Source organism: Anser cygnoides, chromosome Z (assembly GCF_040182565.1).
Source record: "Anser cygnoides isolate HZ-2024a breed goose chromosome Z, Taihu_goose_T2T_genome, whole genome shotgun sequence".
In the NCBI taxonomy this organism is placed as follows: domain Eukaryota; kingdom Metazoa; phylum Chordata; class Aves; order Anseriformes; family Anatidae; genus Anser; species Anser cygnoides.
In genome coordinates, this window is record NC_089912.1 from 71,978,698 (window position 1) to 71,996,221 (window position 17,524).

The window sequence follows — 17,524 nt, forward strand, 5'->3', positions numbered from 1 at the left end:
AAAGAAACCCCTCCCATCTTCTGTAATGTTTGTGTGGAAGAAGCCAAGTCTTTCAGGATAGGCATTTTGTTTGTAAAAACATTGTTTATTTTCTGCCCTAGTTCTGGGTAGGTTTTGACTTACCACGTTAAGTATATGATCGTTGCTGTTGCAGAAAGAAGTATTAATTCCTTCTTTATCTCCTCAAATGTACTCATTAGCCTTTCATGAATAATAGACTGTTTAGTTAAAAAAAAAATGTGCTCATGTGTGTGACTAACTTGGCTGAAAGCACACATTTAGTACTCTTTCTAAAAATACTGAAGTGTTTAGCTAATTGAAGAGTTGGCTTGAAATCCAGAACTCGAAAATTAGTTGTAGATCTATGAAAATACTCCACTGCCCTTGGGGAAAATGCAGAAAAAGCACATGACTGTCATTAAAAAATTTTCTATCCCTGCCCTTTTCCTACAAATGACCAAAGTGTTTTAATATCAGAACTAGTCTTCCTAGTTCCTACACCTCACTTTTTTTGTGAATATCATTCATTATTTTCCTTGTGACTGTCTCTCTGGGTCTGACAGCTCCTGTTTTTGTTCTGTCCATCACTCCTGGGCATATCATATCCACAGCAGTTCTTCGGTTTACGACCTTCCATGATGACCTTGCAGGCAGCCTATAAGCTTGTAGTCAGTTTTTGGTCCCCAGGCTATTAACTTTTTTAAATGAATGCTCACATGATAAATCTTTCAAAAGCTTCTATCTGGAGGAAATTCAAGGAAGAGTAGCAGCAGTACAGCTTGTTGCTGCTTCCAGCTTTTGTAAAAAAGCTGCCCCTTACCACCCTTACAAAGGTTGCCCCTTTCACTTGTGAGCACAAATTTTTGCTGCTGGCACCAGTCAGAGCTCAAGCTTGCGAAAGGAAACCCTGCAGGGCTGGTTGCAACACACAGCATATCAGAGGAGATGTGGCTTCTCCTCACCCCTCCTTAAAGGAGCCCGTGTTCCTCTATGAAGAAAGGCTGAGAGAGCTGGGGCTGTTCAGCCTAAAAAAGAGTAGGTTCTGGGGCGACCTTATTGCAGCTTTTCAATATTTAAAGGGAGCTTATAAAACAGATGAAGAACAACTTTTTGCTCAGTCAGATAATGACAGGACAAGGAGGAATGCTTCTAAACTAAAGGAGGGGATATTTAGATTAGATGTTAGGAGGAAATTCTTCACTCAGAAGGTGGTGAGGTTGTTGAAAGGCTGTGGATGCCCCATCCCAGGAAGTGTTCAAGACCAGGCTAGATGAAGCCCTGGGCAACCTGATCTAGTGGGTGGCATCCCTGCCCCTAGCAGGGGGTTTGGAACTAGACGATCTTTAAGGTCCCTTCCAACCCAAGCCATTCTATGATTCTATGAAAATTACTTCCTCAGCCCAGTGTGGTTGAAAATGCTGTCTGTGGAGAGCAATTCCATCAGAAGGAGAGGGAGGGAGAAAAATATTCTGCAGAACATACAGCTAACACTGATTTTCAAAGCTAAAATACCAAAGTATTAAATCCAAAATATTTGGATGTAAATAATCTGGATGAGCTCAGCAAAGCTGGGCGTTTCTCCGCACAAGTATCTAACAGGTTTGTGAATGCACTTTCACATGTGTGTCAAATAGGTTAACAAAACTGTAGACTTGTCAGCTCTGTCATCCTCTCTTTGTATATCAGATGCTCTGATTCATTCATCATCTTCATTGCCCCTTGCTGGCCTCACACTGGTAGAGGTCTGCCTTTCTTGTGCTTAGCAGTCCTGAGCTGGACAGAGCACTCCAGGTGTGGCCTCTTGCAATACTCTGGCCTACAGCCACTATTCATTTACAATTCAAGGACTTGTGAAGAGTTCAGTCTGAATGAAGTACACAGACTTAATCTTATTAACCTAGTTTTAAGTATCGGAGCTGCAGAAACAATAAACATAAGCCTTAGGGCATCATTAGAAGATGAGTCAAAGGCTATGCCTATCTGCCAAACAAAAGAGGGCCAGAAGTGAGTCTGAATGCTGGCAGCCTAATTGTCTACACTGTCTACATCTGGCTCAGCTCAGGGCTCCTCCAGCCAAGTCCCTCCAAAGCAAGGTTTGGACACAGGCAGGGAGATGGCTGACTCCAAGGACCACTCCCAAAAGACAAGTCAAATAAAGTGGTACCTCAGAGGCACCAAACAACTGTGTTTGCTCTTCAGTAGGAGACTGTCAAGTACAAGCACCATTGGCATCACTACTCACAGTGTGGCTGGGATATTTGTTGGCATCCAGATTCTGCCAGTTTTGACTTGAAGGCAAGGAGGAAAACTCAGAAACAGTCAAAATGATGCTACAAAATCTGATACAGGCTGTCAAGAACACCTGACAGCAAAGGAGTGAAGAAGCTTGTACTTCTGAGTCTATCCTAGACTTGACAAGCATGACTCATTCCTAGTTTCTTACCACCTGTTCAATCAGATTGCATTTTAATTAATTACTGATTACTAATTACTGTTTTATAACTGATCATGTTTGTTCTGAGCAGAAAATGGAAATGACCTGACTCATAATTAATCATTTTTATAGGCCTGTACCCAGGTGTTAAGAGTAAAATGATCTAGACACAAATCCCTAGGTATCTGTAATGTGTCTTAAGAAGGTATGACAAACACAGCACATAGTTCTTAAAAGATCCTTCAGCCAGCTCTTGGTTTTCAAGCTATAGTGTAATTCTGAAGTGAGAAGTTGGAATCAAAATCATGCAGCTGTAACTCCAGCCACAACATCTACAATTATCATTTTCTAAATTTGTTTTCAGACTGTAGCACAGTTCTGGTTATCACATCCCACACCCCAAAGGTGATCACTGTTTTCTAGCATTTGCAAAGGCTGGTAGAAATGCTAACAAGCTTCAAACTCTGAAAAAGCAGCAAGTGTAAACTAAATTAAACAGGAAATTTCCTCAAGAACATGAATATTGGTGGGAAAGGGCAGAGAGAAAGGGAGAGAAAACTCTTTTATTCTGATCCCTGCAGGGAAGGAGGTGATATTTTCCTAACCAGAAAACACACATTCACAGAACTGCCATTTATTTTAAGCCAACTGCTGTTTGAGTCAGGAATTGAAACTCAAGTTTCAAACAGCACCTACAAGCTCCTTATCCACAGGAGCAGTGATTTTGAATTCTCAAAGAGTCAGAATATGGATAGGACAGAGAGATAGTTTTTGGAGGCATTTCAAAGAAAGTTCTGGATCTTGCTGTGGTGTGAAGGCTTCTCCCAAGGGAAAATTCCAAGTCTGTAGGGTAAACAGGAGGAGCAGTGCTGCAAGCTCACAGCTTGATGGTTTTAAAGATAAAACAAGTGTGTTCTAAGTACAGAGATCTTCATTAATAAACATCCTTTCTGCATCTATAGAAGTAACTATTTACCCACTAGCTGATTGATTGAATCAATCTTTCCCAAACCTCCTCCCTTTCACATAAGAATACAGCAGGTCACCATTCGGGCTTGCAGTATTACTCTTTGCTTTCTCCTTGCTTGCTTTTACACATAACTGTAAGCTCCTGCTTGAAAGACCTTCAGTCTAATTTGCTTTATCCAAGGAGCAATCACTAAGGACATGTGGTTATCATGCAGTGGACTGGCAGTCAAAACAATTCACAAAATAACACCCACAAAACCATGGCACTTTAACCACCTCTAAACAGAGAACCATGAAGAGGAGGAGGCTTAGGCATCCTTCCAGCAAAGCAAAAGGTCATTCTTTGAGACTGTGCCTATTGCATCATTTGGGCATCATAAACTAAAAATGTGCGTGGGTCTGGATATCAGAAGTTTAGTTTGCATTCAGGAAAGAAAATGCCAAGAATTGTTTGCATTTGTAAGCAACAGTATTTTGGAAATGGCCTAAAACCCAATAAAATAGTCAGGCAAGGATGTGAAAATGGAAGCTGTATGGTGTTATAAAGGAACAGACAGCTAGTCCTGGAAGGTGAGCAAACATTCACTTTTGCAATGAGACTTGGCTCTATATGTACTCAGCCTATAAATGGGCTCCGTTGATAGTGTTTTAAACAGGACATGGACAACATTTTGTTTTGGTTTTTTTTCAGAGCTTCAGAGACGTGGAGCCTCTGAAGAGCAAAGAAAACAAAGGAAATGGAGAAATTGAGGCAAATGTCTGTGAAACAGCAATGAAGAACGAGGCTTATGAAATTTCAAGAGGAAATGAAAAATAAGAATGAAGGGGTAGAGTGAAAAAAGTTTGCAAGAATGAGAGATGAAACCCTGACTTTCCTGCAGGCCAGAGAACTTACATCATTGGTTTTAGCTGAGCCAGGATTTCACTGAAGGAGCACCGGAGCTGCTAGGAGTCCAGGCAAGATTACCTGATGGAGGAAAGAAAGGATCTGAAGCAAACCAGAAAGGCTTGGGGTGTTAAAAGCCCTGAGGAGAGACAAAGCGTTGTGAGACAGAGCAAAGTTCTGCTGTGCAGAGGTTTTTAGGACTAAGAATTAGAAAATAACTATTACTGGCTTCATCTCTATAATCTGCTGTCCTGCTGACGCACTAGAGGGAACTGAGGAAGAAGATCCCTGGAGCTTTTTTTTTTTTCATGGGTGCTACACACCCACTAACAAAATTTCAACCTAGATGAAATGCTTGGGAAAGGTTATGATTGTAGAATGTCACTCAGTAGCAGGTTAGCAGTTGCATCAGTTAGAAACAGAATGGAAAAATAGCAAAAGGAAACAGAGCAGGTAGTGGTGGTGTCCGGCTGCACACTGATTTGGCATCCTGCTCTAAGGAACCTGCTTTGGCAGGGGGGTTGGACCCGATGATCTTTCGAGGTCCCTTCCAACCCCTTCGATTCTGTGATTCTGTGATTTTGGGATAGGCAGTTCTGCAGAGGTGTCATTACTTACACTGCTGAAGGACTTAGGCTTTGCAAATGCAGGTGGCAAATGCACACGTTTTCTGGATGCTGAAAAATACAAGCATATTTGCAGATGATCACCAATCTGCAAAGGAAGGAAAATTTCAGAAGAATTTATATGTTGTTATAAATGTATTTCATATATTTATGAAAAACAACAACAAAATAAGAAACAAAGTCACTGCAAAGACTGGGTAACATAGTAGCCTTGAAAAGTTTGTCATGTGAGCATTTTAGACCTTTTATTTATTTAATTAATTATTTTCCAGCCTGAAACATTATTTCTGCTGATTTTTTGCTCATTTCTTTGCTATGCCAATATTCCCAGAAAAGAGTAGGGAATTTAGATTTATTCTGCAAATCAGTGGGCATGGAATTTAAAAATATTTTGAAAATATTTTGTTTTTTATTTCTGCTCCTTACTAGGAGCAAATATAATAACCTGCTTGGGTCTTTCTAGAGTTAGCAGGGTAACTTCAGCAGAAGGAACTTGAGCATTTGTTGTATATTTTTGCTCTTAAAAAAATCAATACAAGCTACATGGTCATTAACTTATAACAAGATGACAGTGATAATATAAGCTTGATTTGAATAACAGGATGATCTGATCAGATAAAAATGAATTTCCAAAATATTATAACAGTAACAGTAACAGTCACAATAATAATAATAATAACAACAACCACCTCCCTGTGATAAAATAACTGAATTATCAGATATACCTTACACTTTCATTAGGTTCACACACCATTTGTGATTCAGATATCTCAGTTTCAGCTTCAGAGATTTTGTGATGTAGTGTGAGTGTGTGTTAAGTCTTGTACTAATTATCAGATATAGATTACATTCATTCTTGCTCTTTTTGTAATTCCATGTCAAAAAAAAAATTATTTTCCACTCAATTTTATTGATCACAGTCTCTCTGATGCATTATGGAAATTTAATTCATTTTAAAAAGTTATTGTGGTTTGGCTAAGAGAGAGAAAGTGTTTTTCATGGCATCTATCAAACATTTTCCTCTCTGTTTAACAAAAACATTTACTGGAATTTGCACAGAAGGAAAAATGTGCCAAGCTAGAAGATAGAGGGTTGGCAGAGTGCTCAGTACATGCATCGATGCAGGAAGATTGTTCCTTTTGTGAAGTGGTCTAGCTCAAGCAGAAGCAAAGAAGAAAGGATGAAAATATCCTTAGGAATTCTCAGAGCTTAAACTTAAAAGGGAGTCTGCTTTCTATATTTCACATGAGTAAAATAAGCACTTCACTTTCTATCTGCCTGTACCCTAGCTTTAGTTTCCAGAGTCTCTTCTGGGCACAGACTGTCAGAGCAGCTCAGCTTTGAGCTGGTAGAGGCTCAGGTCCCTGGAGAACCTGGCAATGGGGGACATTATCAGAGGGCGAGGGGTATATTGGTGGACAGCGGTGGTGGAGCACAAGAGCCTCTACCAGGCTAGGAGCTGGGGCAGACTTAAACTGGGACAGGGTTTGGAAGAAAGTTTGGAGGGCAAGTGATACAAGTGGTACAACTTCTGGATTGGGAGAAGTTGCAGAGTGGAAACCTGGAGGATCTGGGGACTAAGGGCCTGGGTCAAGCAAGAGAGAGAATCAAACGGACTGGAGAGCACACGTGGGACCTGGTTTGGGGGTAGGGATAGACACGCTAGGGCATAGCTCTTCTGATTCTCTTTACCACCTTCTTTCTAGTTTTTGGAAGCACATCAGCCTCAAAAAGAGTGTCTTGTTGCTCTCTGACTTGCAAGTTTTACTACTTAAAATAAAGCCCATCAAAGAGCCAAAGAGTGTCATATGAAGTTATTGCAAAGTCAATGCTTAAATTTAATTACACAAATATGGACTCAGCATGCTTCCGGAAGCACTAAAAATTGCCTATTAAAATATTTTTTAAAACTATTGAAAGTTTTTAAAACTGTGTAAGGACAAACTTTAAAAACACGATGAGTAGCCAAAACCAAGCATCCCAAACACCATGTTTCTTTCCACCCATAGTAACGCTGCAGTGTCCATACTTTTTTGTTTCTGCTCTCACTCTAACAACTTCCAGCAGCCTGATGGCTTTGTAATAAAGAGTACAGAGTCTTTGCTAGCTCTTGAGGACATCTGTTTGTTCTTTCAGCACCTCTGAGGCTTGGCTGCAGCTTGTTCTTTGCCACAGACAGGGCTCTGTAACTGCTGTAATGTGTCGTGGCCTCCCCCAGCTCTCCATCCCCCTGCTGAACCCTCAGGTCTCAGAGCCGTCACAGTTTCCTCCCCACGGGTTTATCTGACTTCACAAAGAGAAGCCAAAAAGGGCAATTGCAGCCCTGCTGCCCTGCTGCTCGGATGCAACCTTTTAATGAAAGCCACCACGCATCATACATATAGTAAGCTGTGAACACACAAAAAGCGTGATGATATATAATTTATCACGTTTACCCTGAAGTGTGGTGTATTTCCAGTATACCAAAGACCCAAGGAAATGATGTGGCTGAAACTCATCAACCACTACAGCAAACTCATACCGAGCCAAAAAAACAGACATACACTTACCACTCAGAGAATTTCTCTTTGAAAAACAGCCATGCCATATCAGATTTCTTGGTCATAATCTTCAGAGGAGGAAATTAAAATAAGCATCTCAGGTACTAAAATCCTGGATTGTACTGAAAATTAAGGGCTCAAGAGAGATACTAGTTTAAGTATTGGTTATGACCTTCATGATTTCCCCTCTGTATCACTCAGGATGCAACGGCACATTTTTTTCTACTCAGTTGATGTACTTAAATATAACTAACAGCAGTCCTGTAGAGCTGAATTTAGCTTGGATTTTACTGTTTTCTGCATGTGTGTTAAGGAACCTTGAGGTCAAAAGCCTTTCCCCCTCACTTCTGGCAATTTGTGGCTACAGCAGAGCCAATCCAACAAGTGTAAGGGAAGGGCTTGCTTTGCCATCACTGCTCCTAGACTGAGGTTCTGGTGCTTGTCTGACCCTTCCATAATCAGACTAAACTAATCTGAGGTGGTTTTGTTAGTTAGTTAGCTCGTTTTTTTGTTATTCAATTGCTGAATTTAATTGCTTGGGAAGAATAGGGCACAAGGTGATAGGAGAGGCAGGGCAGCACTTTTTGTGCCATTGAGATGGTGGGTAGCCTTATTCCATTTCACAGTAGGCTACCATTGGTGTCGCAGTCAGATGAAGGATACTGAACCTCTGTATGATCAGAGAGAAAAGGGTGATTACCATAGCTGTATTATTGTCACTGTCAAGACAAGTAGTGATCTGAAATCTTCAGATCAAGAGCAAAATACCCAGAAGATGCTCCCCAGACAAGCATGTCTTTAACAGACAAAAATTCTGTGGTCAAACAAAGTGATACAAGAGGTCAGACAAAGTGTTCTAGTGGTTCTTTTGGTCTTTTAAAATATGTAATAAAAAAAAAAAAAAAAAAAAAAAAAAAGCACAAAGAAGTAACTAAAACAGCTCTTTGCTAGGACCCAGGATTTTAATTTGGACTTAAATCTGGTTTTGAAGCATCCCTCCTCCCCTGCAAAGTCTTTTTGAACTGAAAAGACAGAAAATTGTTCCAGAAGTATGGGCTTCTAGAAAAAAGAAAAAGAAGGCTTTACTCACCATCTTAGATGAGACAGAATGGCTAATACCTTAAATTATGTTCCAGGCAGAAGTTGCTGTTCTAAAACTGCTTTTTTCTTCTCCATCCAAAATGGCTATTGGAAAGCTTTTGAGTTTAAATATTGCATCAACAGTGGGTAAATAGAGCAGCTCTTTGGTCCTGGCATGGGACCACGATGAGGTCAGATTTGCTACAATAACAAAAACCGTCAGAATTTAGAAAATGATTTAACAGTGGCAACAGTATAACTGCTGGCACTGGCTGACTGCATGCAAAGGCAGCTGTACCATAAGAGTCAGGGCATTTATTTTATTGCTCTTTGGCATTTTCTTTCTTCAACTCTTTATATACCACCATTTCTGTGGAAGATTATTTCAGAGCAGACACTCTGTACTAGACCTAACCACATGGCTTAAGTTATTTCATTCAGCATTTAACGGTTAAACACTTTCTACTCTAAAAGATGATGGGAAATGGGACTTTAAATCGTTTTCTCCCCTGACCAATATAGCAAAAAGAATCCTGCAGTGTTAAGTTCCTGACTTCATTTTTATTTAAGTGATACTGCTCTAGCTACTTCTTAGGGTCCAGAACAGGCTATTCACAGTTGCAGTAAGGTCTCACCCTGTGGCTACAAACAAAGTTATTTGCCCTCCCTCACCTTTGCCAGCCCAATAGGCAAGCACAGTGCCAAGGCTGACATTGCACTTTGCACTCTCTTGCAGTCAGTAATTTTATTTTTAAAATTTTATGTCTTTTTTTTTTTTTTTTGAATTGCTTGGGGTCCTTCAAGCTCCCTCTCCCTGTTTCTGTAGGAGTCAAAATGAGCGTGTTGTCAGTAGGTATGGACAGGCCTCCAGCTGTTTCCAATTGATGTCCTAGTACAGAATTAAACCTTGAAACAGAGCAGGCAGGACAGCATGAGTCACTGGGAAAGGACAGGAACACGAGGGCAGTTTAAAATAGTTTCTTTCTCCCAAGGGTGGTTCTTTTCAGAGGCCAGCTGCAACACAGCTCTTGTGTGCCTCTTCAACCTGAAAAAGGTTGTGAGCCTTGTCTTTTGGGCCCTGTCTTCATACTCAATATTTATTTCCTGCTCTTTGTTTCCCCCAGCTCTACATATCACTATAATTTTCCTGGATTTTCCCTTTTCCTCCATTGTTTACTTCCTCACCTGTTTTGTAACAATGAGAAGTGCCTAGAGATGTGTCCCAGCCACATCCCAAGCCTGTACTGGGGTGGGATGTAGTTGTGTGCCCCCCTGGCAGGGATCTGAGATGTGCTCCCCAGGTGCACTGATGTGGATACTCCAGCAAGGGGGTCTTGAGGACTACAGGGCACTCTAGACAGACCTAAGGTTCTTGCTGGCCAAAATAGTTGCAGGCAGAAACATCTTCTGTATGAATCATCATGATTCTTTTTTCTGAAGTACTTTTCCTTAGAAGCAATGGTGTATAGTCTAGCTGTGCTCAAAATAAAGCTTAATATACCTATTTAATTAATTGAACATAACTGGAAAAAAAAATCTGCTGTAAACAAAGTTGAGAAATAGCATTTTAGAGTTTGCTAATATATTTATGGATGTCAGTCAAGCATAAGGTGGTGCAACAACAACTGAGTTTGCTCTGTGTATAATTTTATTATTCTGGATTACATCAAATCTTGACCACATACAGTTAACAAACTTAACACTCCACAGCTAATACTCTTCCAAACTCTGAACCCAACCATGCTCAGATATGCATGCTATACACAAGCCACCCACAAATTCATGGTGTTTTGCACTGGTTTAATTTCAAAACTTTGAAACTGATGCATGATCGGAGTGAGCACTTCCTACAATGGTTTGAGTAAAACCAAAGTATGATTAGTTCAAACCCAGAGAGCTTTTTTTTTTTTTTTTTTTTTTGTTACTTTGTTTTTTTGGCTGGTTGGTTGGTTCGGTTTGGTTTTGTGTGTGTGCATGTGTGAGGATTTCCCACTCCTCACAAGGGCAAAGACTTGAGATGGAAGAGGAGAAGCACTTGGGCTTTTTGGTTTTCAGCCATGGTCACAACAAACACAAAGCTCTGCTCTGCTGGTCAGGACAGATGAGACCTCTGACCATCTTTTGGCCAAACCCATGAAGGCTGGATGCACTCCCTGGTCCTACCAACACCCAAGGAACAGGGCAGGCTGCAGGGCTTGGGCACGCTGATTTTCCTGAGCTCTGATGTATAGGAAATGCACCACGGAGGGCTTGGGGAGCCTGCTGTTAGCAGGGAGAGGGGAACCATGAGGAAAGTGGAGGACTACACACAGGAAGGTGGAAGGAAGGACTATATCCCCAGTAGGGCAGTGGCCTGCCTTCACAGCGGGGCCTCTGAGGGAGTGGCAGCAGTGGGCCTGCCCGTGGTGGGTACTGGTAGTATTTAGAGACGAGAGGTTTAGATGAAGCTGTTGGGAAAGAGAAGGACTGAGTGGGGCCTGCAAAACACCCTGTGAGGGAAATTCAACCAGGAGCTCTTGCATTAAAGGAGATGGGAGCAGAGTGCAGCCATGTGGGATGTGCCGGGGGAGGCAAATGGCCCAGGGCCTTGCCAGTTGCAGAGCCGCAGGCGCTGAGGAGGAAGGGTGTCTGTGGGCCTGGGCCCCAGCCACCGCTCCAGATCTGTGTGGAAATGTGGCCAGGTGCAGTGGGACAGCCAAGCAGCTGTAATGTGCTCTGCCTCTTCCTAACAGACCTCAAACGCCGATGCAAGACTTCTCCCCATGCTGGCTTAAAGCTGTGGTTGAGCTGCTCTGTGCTTATTCAGCCAAACTTTCAAGCATGTGGTTAACTTCTGGGCACATGAGTCAGTCCCTGGGACTCCGGTGGGACTAAATCATGTGCTTAACTTTTAATTTGTGCTCAGGCGCTTTGCTGAACAGGAAGGGGATCTCCTATGTACTTGAGGTTAAGCAAAAGCACTTCAGCACTTGGCTGGGACAGGACTAACTCAGGAGTCAGTCTGCCGAAATCAAGACTTCCAGACTCACTAAAAACAGAAAGAAATGAGAGAAGAATTAAGCCTACTCTTTTTATGGAGCTTTTCTTGATGGTTGAATATGTTGATGTCAGCAAAAGCTGAGATACCTAAAAAACAGAACAAAACAAAACAAAAACATTCATGCTTGTTTCAACATTACTTAAGGGACAACAGAAACCAAGAAAGGAGACCACCATTAAGCAAATTCCTATCTTAAATAATACTGCATAAAAAGGCCAGCTATGATGTTGATCCTGGTTTTCTTCTCCCATTGCTGCAAAATTTTCATAAAAGCCATTAATCATCATAATTGTCATAAAATAGAGGTGTCACTGAAGGTGTACACTGATGCGAGAGAAAGGAGAATTTGGACTAATCTTTACAAGCATCTGCTTTGAGCAATTCATGCTGTTGATCACATGAACATCCAAGCATTTATGTTCTATTAATAAATAAACCAAGCCTTTTACAACTTACTTCCTGGTAAAAAAAAAAAAAAAAAAAGTGGTTTTTAAGACACAGAAATCCATTGTATCATGTGTAGAGCTCATTCTTCTGGGAAACTTTGTCCACTGCCTATTGTATACTGAATGCTTTGTTTCAAGCTTGCAGAGGTTGTTCTGGATGCTTCCACCCAATGTTACTCCATCTGTGTTTAACAAGTATTTAAAACCCAGAGCATGTATTTGTAGCAAGAATGAGAATATGTGGCTGTATGTCAAGAGCTATTGAAAAACACCGCCTCCCAAATGCTAAGGGGAGGGAATTGCTGCAATTATCAGCAGGAAACTTATGGAAGCCTGAAATAATAATAGGAATAATAGAAATCTAAGTATGATTTAGAAATGTAAATAGTTTTCTGTTCCAGTTCAGTGTAACTGCAAAATCTTGTTTCATATTTTTTGTTCTAAAGTTCCAAGAACATGGCTATATATTTCAGAGTTTCTGGGAAACTGTAGTCAAATACCTCTAATGGGATGCAAAATTCTGCCTGTTTACATAACAGGCAGAGGGTGGTTGCACACTGGAACAGGCTCCCCAGGGAAGTGGTCACTGCACCAAGCCTGTCTGAATTTAAGAAGAGATTGGACTGTGCACTGAGTCACGTGGTCTGAACTTTTGGGTAGACCTGTGCGGTATCAAGAGTTGGACTTGATGATCCTTAAGGGTCCCTTCCAACTTAGGATATTCTATGATTCTATGATTCTATGATAAATAGTAAAGCTATTAATGTGAAAGTCACACTCTCTCAAGCAGGTAAGCTTGACTAAAGATCAGTTAATAGCCATCATGGCATTAGTTTTATGCTTTTTGAGGACAGCAGGAAACACTGGGTGTTTTCTAGGGATAGTGTTTTGTGCAGACACACTGTGTACATCACCCGCAGAAGCACAAACCATGAAAATTTCAGATCATTGTGCTAGTATTAACTCAGCAGCTGTCTGGGAATGCACAGAGTCCTAGGTACTTCCTTTTCCTCTGTCTTAAACTGGAAGATAAATATATACTCACTGTGATACGCTCTAAGCAAAAGTTTCAGTATGCTTTCTCTCGCTGGTGTCTAGGAATGTCACTATATAATTTGCTGGTGTACTCCTTGTTAGGTTCAGAAGTGAGTATTATATGACTGTGCATGATAAATATTACCCTGCCTGTTGCATTATATTGACTCATTTTAACAGCAGGATTTACATCATTTGTAAAAACAAGCCCCTTTTTCCCCCTCTCAGGATTCCCAATAAATATTCAATTTTTTGGAGTCCACCACCTTTACTTTCATCATTTCTACAAATGCATTAACACTGAATTTTATAATGAGATGCACAGGGCAATTAGAGGACTGTTTCTAGACTGGCAATGGAACCACTCAATTGTCTCAGAACAGCATTGCACAATGCTGACATAATTTCCAACACCAAAAGTTGCATCCTTCTTGAGAAGAAAGGGGGATATGGTTGCAGCAGTAAACCCCTAAACTTCAACTGAGACAGATGCAGCATTAGACTAGAATGTCCCCGATTACTTGAACAAAATGCCTGGTTTAAATAATTTTGAATCATTTTCTTCCTGAAGATTACACATCATGGAAAAGCTGGTAGCAGTGTCCTGGTTTCAGCTGAGATAATTTTCTTCATAGTGACTGGTATGACACCTTGTTTTGGATTTAGAATAATACTGATAACACACAGATGTTTTAGTTATTGCATAGCAGTACTTATGCTAAGTAAAGGATATTTTAGCTCCTTGTGCTGCCCTGCCAGCGACGAGGCTGGGGGTGCCCCAGGAGCTGGGAGGGGACACAGCCAGGACAGCTGGCCCAGGCTGGCCAAAGGGGGGTCCCACACCGTGTGGTGTCATGCTGAACAGTAACATGGGGAGTTGGCTGGGGCTGTGTGAGGGGCAGCTGCTGCTTGATGCCTTGCATCAGTCAGCAGGTGGTGAGCAATTGCATTGTGCATCACTTGTTCTGTATATATATATATATATATAATTATAATAATTATTATTATTACTTTCCCTTCCTTTTTTGTTCTGTTAAACAACTTTTATCCCAAACCAAGGGTTTTACGTTTTTCTGATTCTCTTCCCCATCCCACTATAAGGGGATGAAGTGAACGAATGGCTGTATGGTGTTTAGCTGCCTGCTGGGTTAAACCACAACACAGAATAATTTCTACAAGTAGATTTTTTTCTTTCCTAATCACATGGCCTTACATACAGAACTGCTAAGGTAACATTCAGAGAGTGGTCTTTGCCTACTAGATAAATCAAAGTCTACCTATTATTGGATTCAGACTAACATCCCTGCTCCTATTTTTGTTGCACATACGAGACCTTGAGGTAGACAGGACCATTTGGGGCACACCGTACCACAGGAAGAGTAGTCAAATAATAGCTCAGTTCCCTGAGTTTCGTTTCATTCTGTCTTGTCCTGCTTCCTTGCTGTGGCTTTTGCTTATAGGCAGGCAACCCTTTCTCAGTGAGGTTCCTGTACCAATCACACCATTCTGCAGCAGAAGGAGCAGACTAACTAGCACGTCTTTTTCTGTTGTTGACTTAGCTATGTGAAGCAAAAAGTACTGAGTGTTTTCCAAAGCATTTCTTCAGAATTTAAATTCCACAATTAGAGAAATTAATATAAGATTTTGGTACAAAGTCTTATGTTTTCCAAAAAGCATTCCTCAAGGACGGACTACTGGATAACAAGTTGCAGTAAACTTATATGGAAGGTCTTTATAGTCTCTTCCTGGATGAACTTTGCAGCTGCTATGTATACCAGTTCTAAAACATACATTATAAGGAGAGACTGGTGGAATGTAGTTTGATTTACTGTATCTTGCTGCATATTTTATTTTGCAGTTTGATTTATTGTTTGTTTGTTTTTCTGTATATATATACATATATATTATTGTTTTCCTCTAGAAGAGAGCTGTCTGTTACTTTGTAAAATATTTTTAATTTTTAATTAAATTAATTAAATTAATTAAAAATATTTTTGCTCTGTAATGTGTTCCCCCACATTTTGCACAATGACATCCTATCTTCTTTCCACTAAAATTCTTTTAATTTTTGTTGGCAGTGTAAGAATGAGATAATGAGTTGGTTTAACCTTGACAGCTATTATCAAAATGAAATCAAGGGTGCAGAAAGAGTGGTTGCTAATATAATTCATAGCAGGTGTTTGCATCCTAACTTTCCTTATCATGGCATCCAAGAAAATGGCTTTAAATTTGGATAAACTTCAGTTACAGAATAAATATCCTTGTTCTCTTTGAAGACCTATAGGCCTATCCCTTTGAGAAAATGTGTAAATTCTTAGAGGAAAAGCTTTAAAATGATAAAGGAGAAAAGGACCAGCTTCAAAAGGATGTTGCACAGAGGTAGGAAATAGTCGTCACCCATCCTCTCCACATTCCATGTACATTTGGTGCTAACTATAAAAATTTCTTCCTGTAGTTTAAAGCTGAATAAAATTCCCAGTGAAGTCATTCAATAAGCACCACAGTGTCAAATCCAAAGCAGTAAAAGTAAATATTATTTCTTCCTGTCCAGGTCAGAGTCTTTTACTTTTAAGATAAGCTGCTTAGGACCTTCATTTTTATTCAAAAATTCCCCAAGGAAAATCCTTCCAAGCACACTTTCAGCTATTTAATTCAGAGGGAAACGTCATGCATAGCTTAGAGCTGATGCACATTTCCCTTGCTGGTTTCCTGCAAGCCTGTCAGTTCCTTAAGGAATCATTCACTTTACAGCATATTCAACCTCTGGTTTGTTAATCACACAGATAATATGGAAGAACATTAGGATCTATCTGAAATACAAATATTTTATCAGAGATTCTGAAACACTAATTGAAATGTTTGCTGCCCAACAAAGCATTCAAGTATATATACCGTGGAGAGAGTTTGTGAAATTGTGATTAACCACTTGATTAAAGCCTGAAATCATTCTCTGAACAGGTAGTGGTACCAGTGACTTCAAGTATCAGATCTGGCTGCCTCTAAACAGGTGTCTGTCATCACTTCCAGATTTTCTGGCTTTTACACCAAGTTCTTAGAGCACTGCCAGTGCACAGCATCACGTCAAGGCTGGAAACAGGCCAACAGCAATTTAGCTTTAAGCTAACAAAGGCAGGAAGCAGGGAACACAGGCTTTATCTAAGCTTGCTGAAACATGCTTCCATCGATGTGGTGTTGAAGAACGGGAGAATGTTGCCGAAAACATTGAATGACCTTAAAAGGGAAGTTAGTGTTACTTGCAACAGGAGCTAGAACCCCTCCTTTAAAAACAGAAGTAGTGAAATTTGTCCAGTTAATTCTGCAGATGCATTTTTAGGCTGCATTTGTGTTTTGTATCGCATCACTGAGATATCCTCTCTTTGCATGCCTGGTATGTAGATGGGATCTGCTTCACTGCTTTTGCTGATTAGATAACAAAACAGACCGTAATGAAATTTATAAAGCTCAAGGCTATTTGTAAGAGCTGGCTGAATTCTTTCCAATGAATATTTCAACAGGATTTAATATAAGATCCGCTTTATAAATTATTCACAAGCAATGTAATTCTTCAAAAGGATCTAACATGTAAATATCCTAGAAAAAAAAAATCATTAATAATTAGGAAAAAAAAAATCTCTTTTTTTTCCTTTCCAATTCCATTACCCTTCTATTTCTCTTAGAAAATGTGTTTAAAATGTGAAATGATTTAATAGCTGTATATTTTTAGAGATAAAAAATCACACAGAGAAGTCTCTGACTTGATGATGACAAATATAAGGGGAAACTGTTCCCTTTCCCCACTTCGTTTCTCAAATGAAGGAAATTATTTAAAATCAAAGTTGCTTTTCCTCCACAAAACAGGAACACTAAGAGTTTCTGGACAAAAATCCAACCTTCCTGTTTAACAAGACATCCACACAAAAAGAAATCCCTGTTACTGGCCGCATCTGCTGTTCACAATAATTCACAAGCTCCCTAAGGAAAGAGAAGTCTTTGTATGGCAACCCCGAGTTTTCAGATAAGACATTGATCCAGGAACTGCAGGGCTGCATCCAAGCATCTGCCTAGGTCCTTGCCTCAATCTATCATCTTATCTTGATCAAGTGAAGCAGTCACATTTAGATCTAAATAAACTGAAACTAGAAAAATCTCTGAAAATGTGTACTTGGGATTACTCTGAGTGTGTTTTCTCAATCTGGAGACATGTATTAGTTGCATTTTGTACTTTAAAAATAGATTGTACTAAACTCAATTCAATTTGAAATCGTGGTACCCATTGGCAACTGTGCTGCATTACATCAGTACCCTCAAAGGAATGAAAAACTAAAGGCAGAGACCACTTTTTGCTGTGTTTGCAAAGCAGCTGTCAGGGACATTGGGAGTTCTGTGCCCTGCTCATTAGCCATAAACAACTGCAATAATACGTGCTAGACCTTCCATTTCTCGAATCTTTATCTACTGGATAGAAGAC

The 17,524-nt window shown here is 40.2% G+C and overlaps 1 long non-coding RNA gene across 1 annotated transcript in view; it reads right to left on the reverse strand.

Moving 5' to 3' along the window:
- LOC106035642 (uncharacterized) overlaps positions 1 to 8,659 on the reverse strand; it is a 30,914-nt gene extending 22,255 nt beyond the window's left edge. Inside the window, exons 1-3 of the long non-coding RNA XR_010827554.1 lie at positions 8,546 to 8,659; positions 4,908 to 4,966; positions 4,299 to 4,370 (exon numbers count right to left, since the gene is read on the reverse strand). This is a non-coding gene — a long non-coding RNA (uncharacterized lncRNA). The remainder of the gene's footprint in view (positions 1 to 4,298; positions 4,371 to 4,907; positions 4,967 to 8,545) is intronic.
- Positions 8,660 to 17,524: the final 8,865 nt, after the last annotated feature.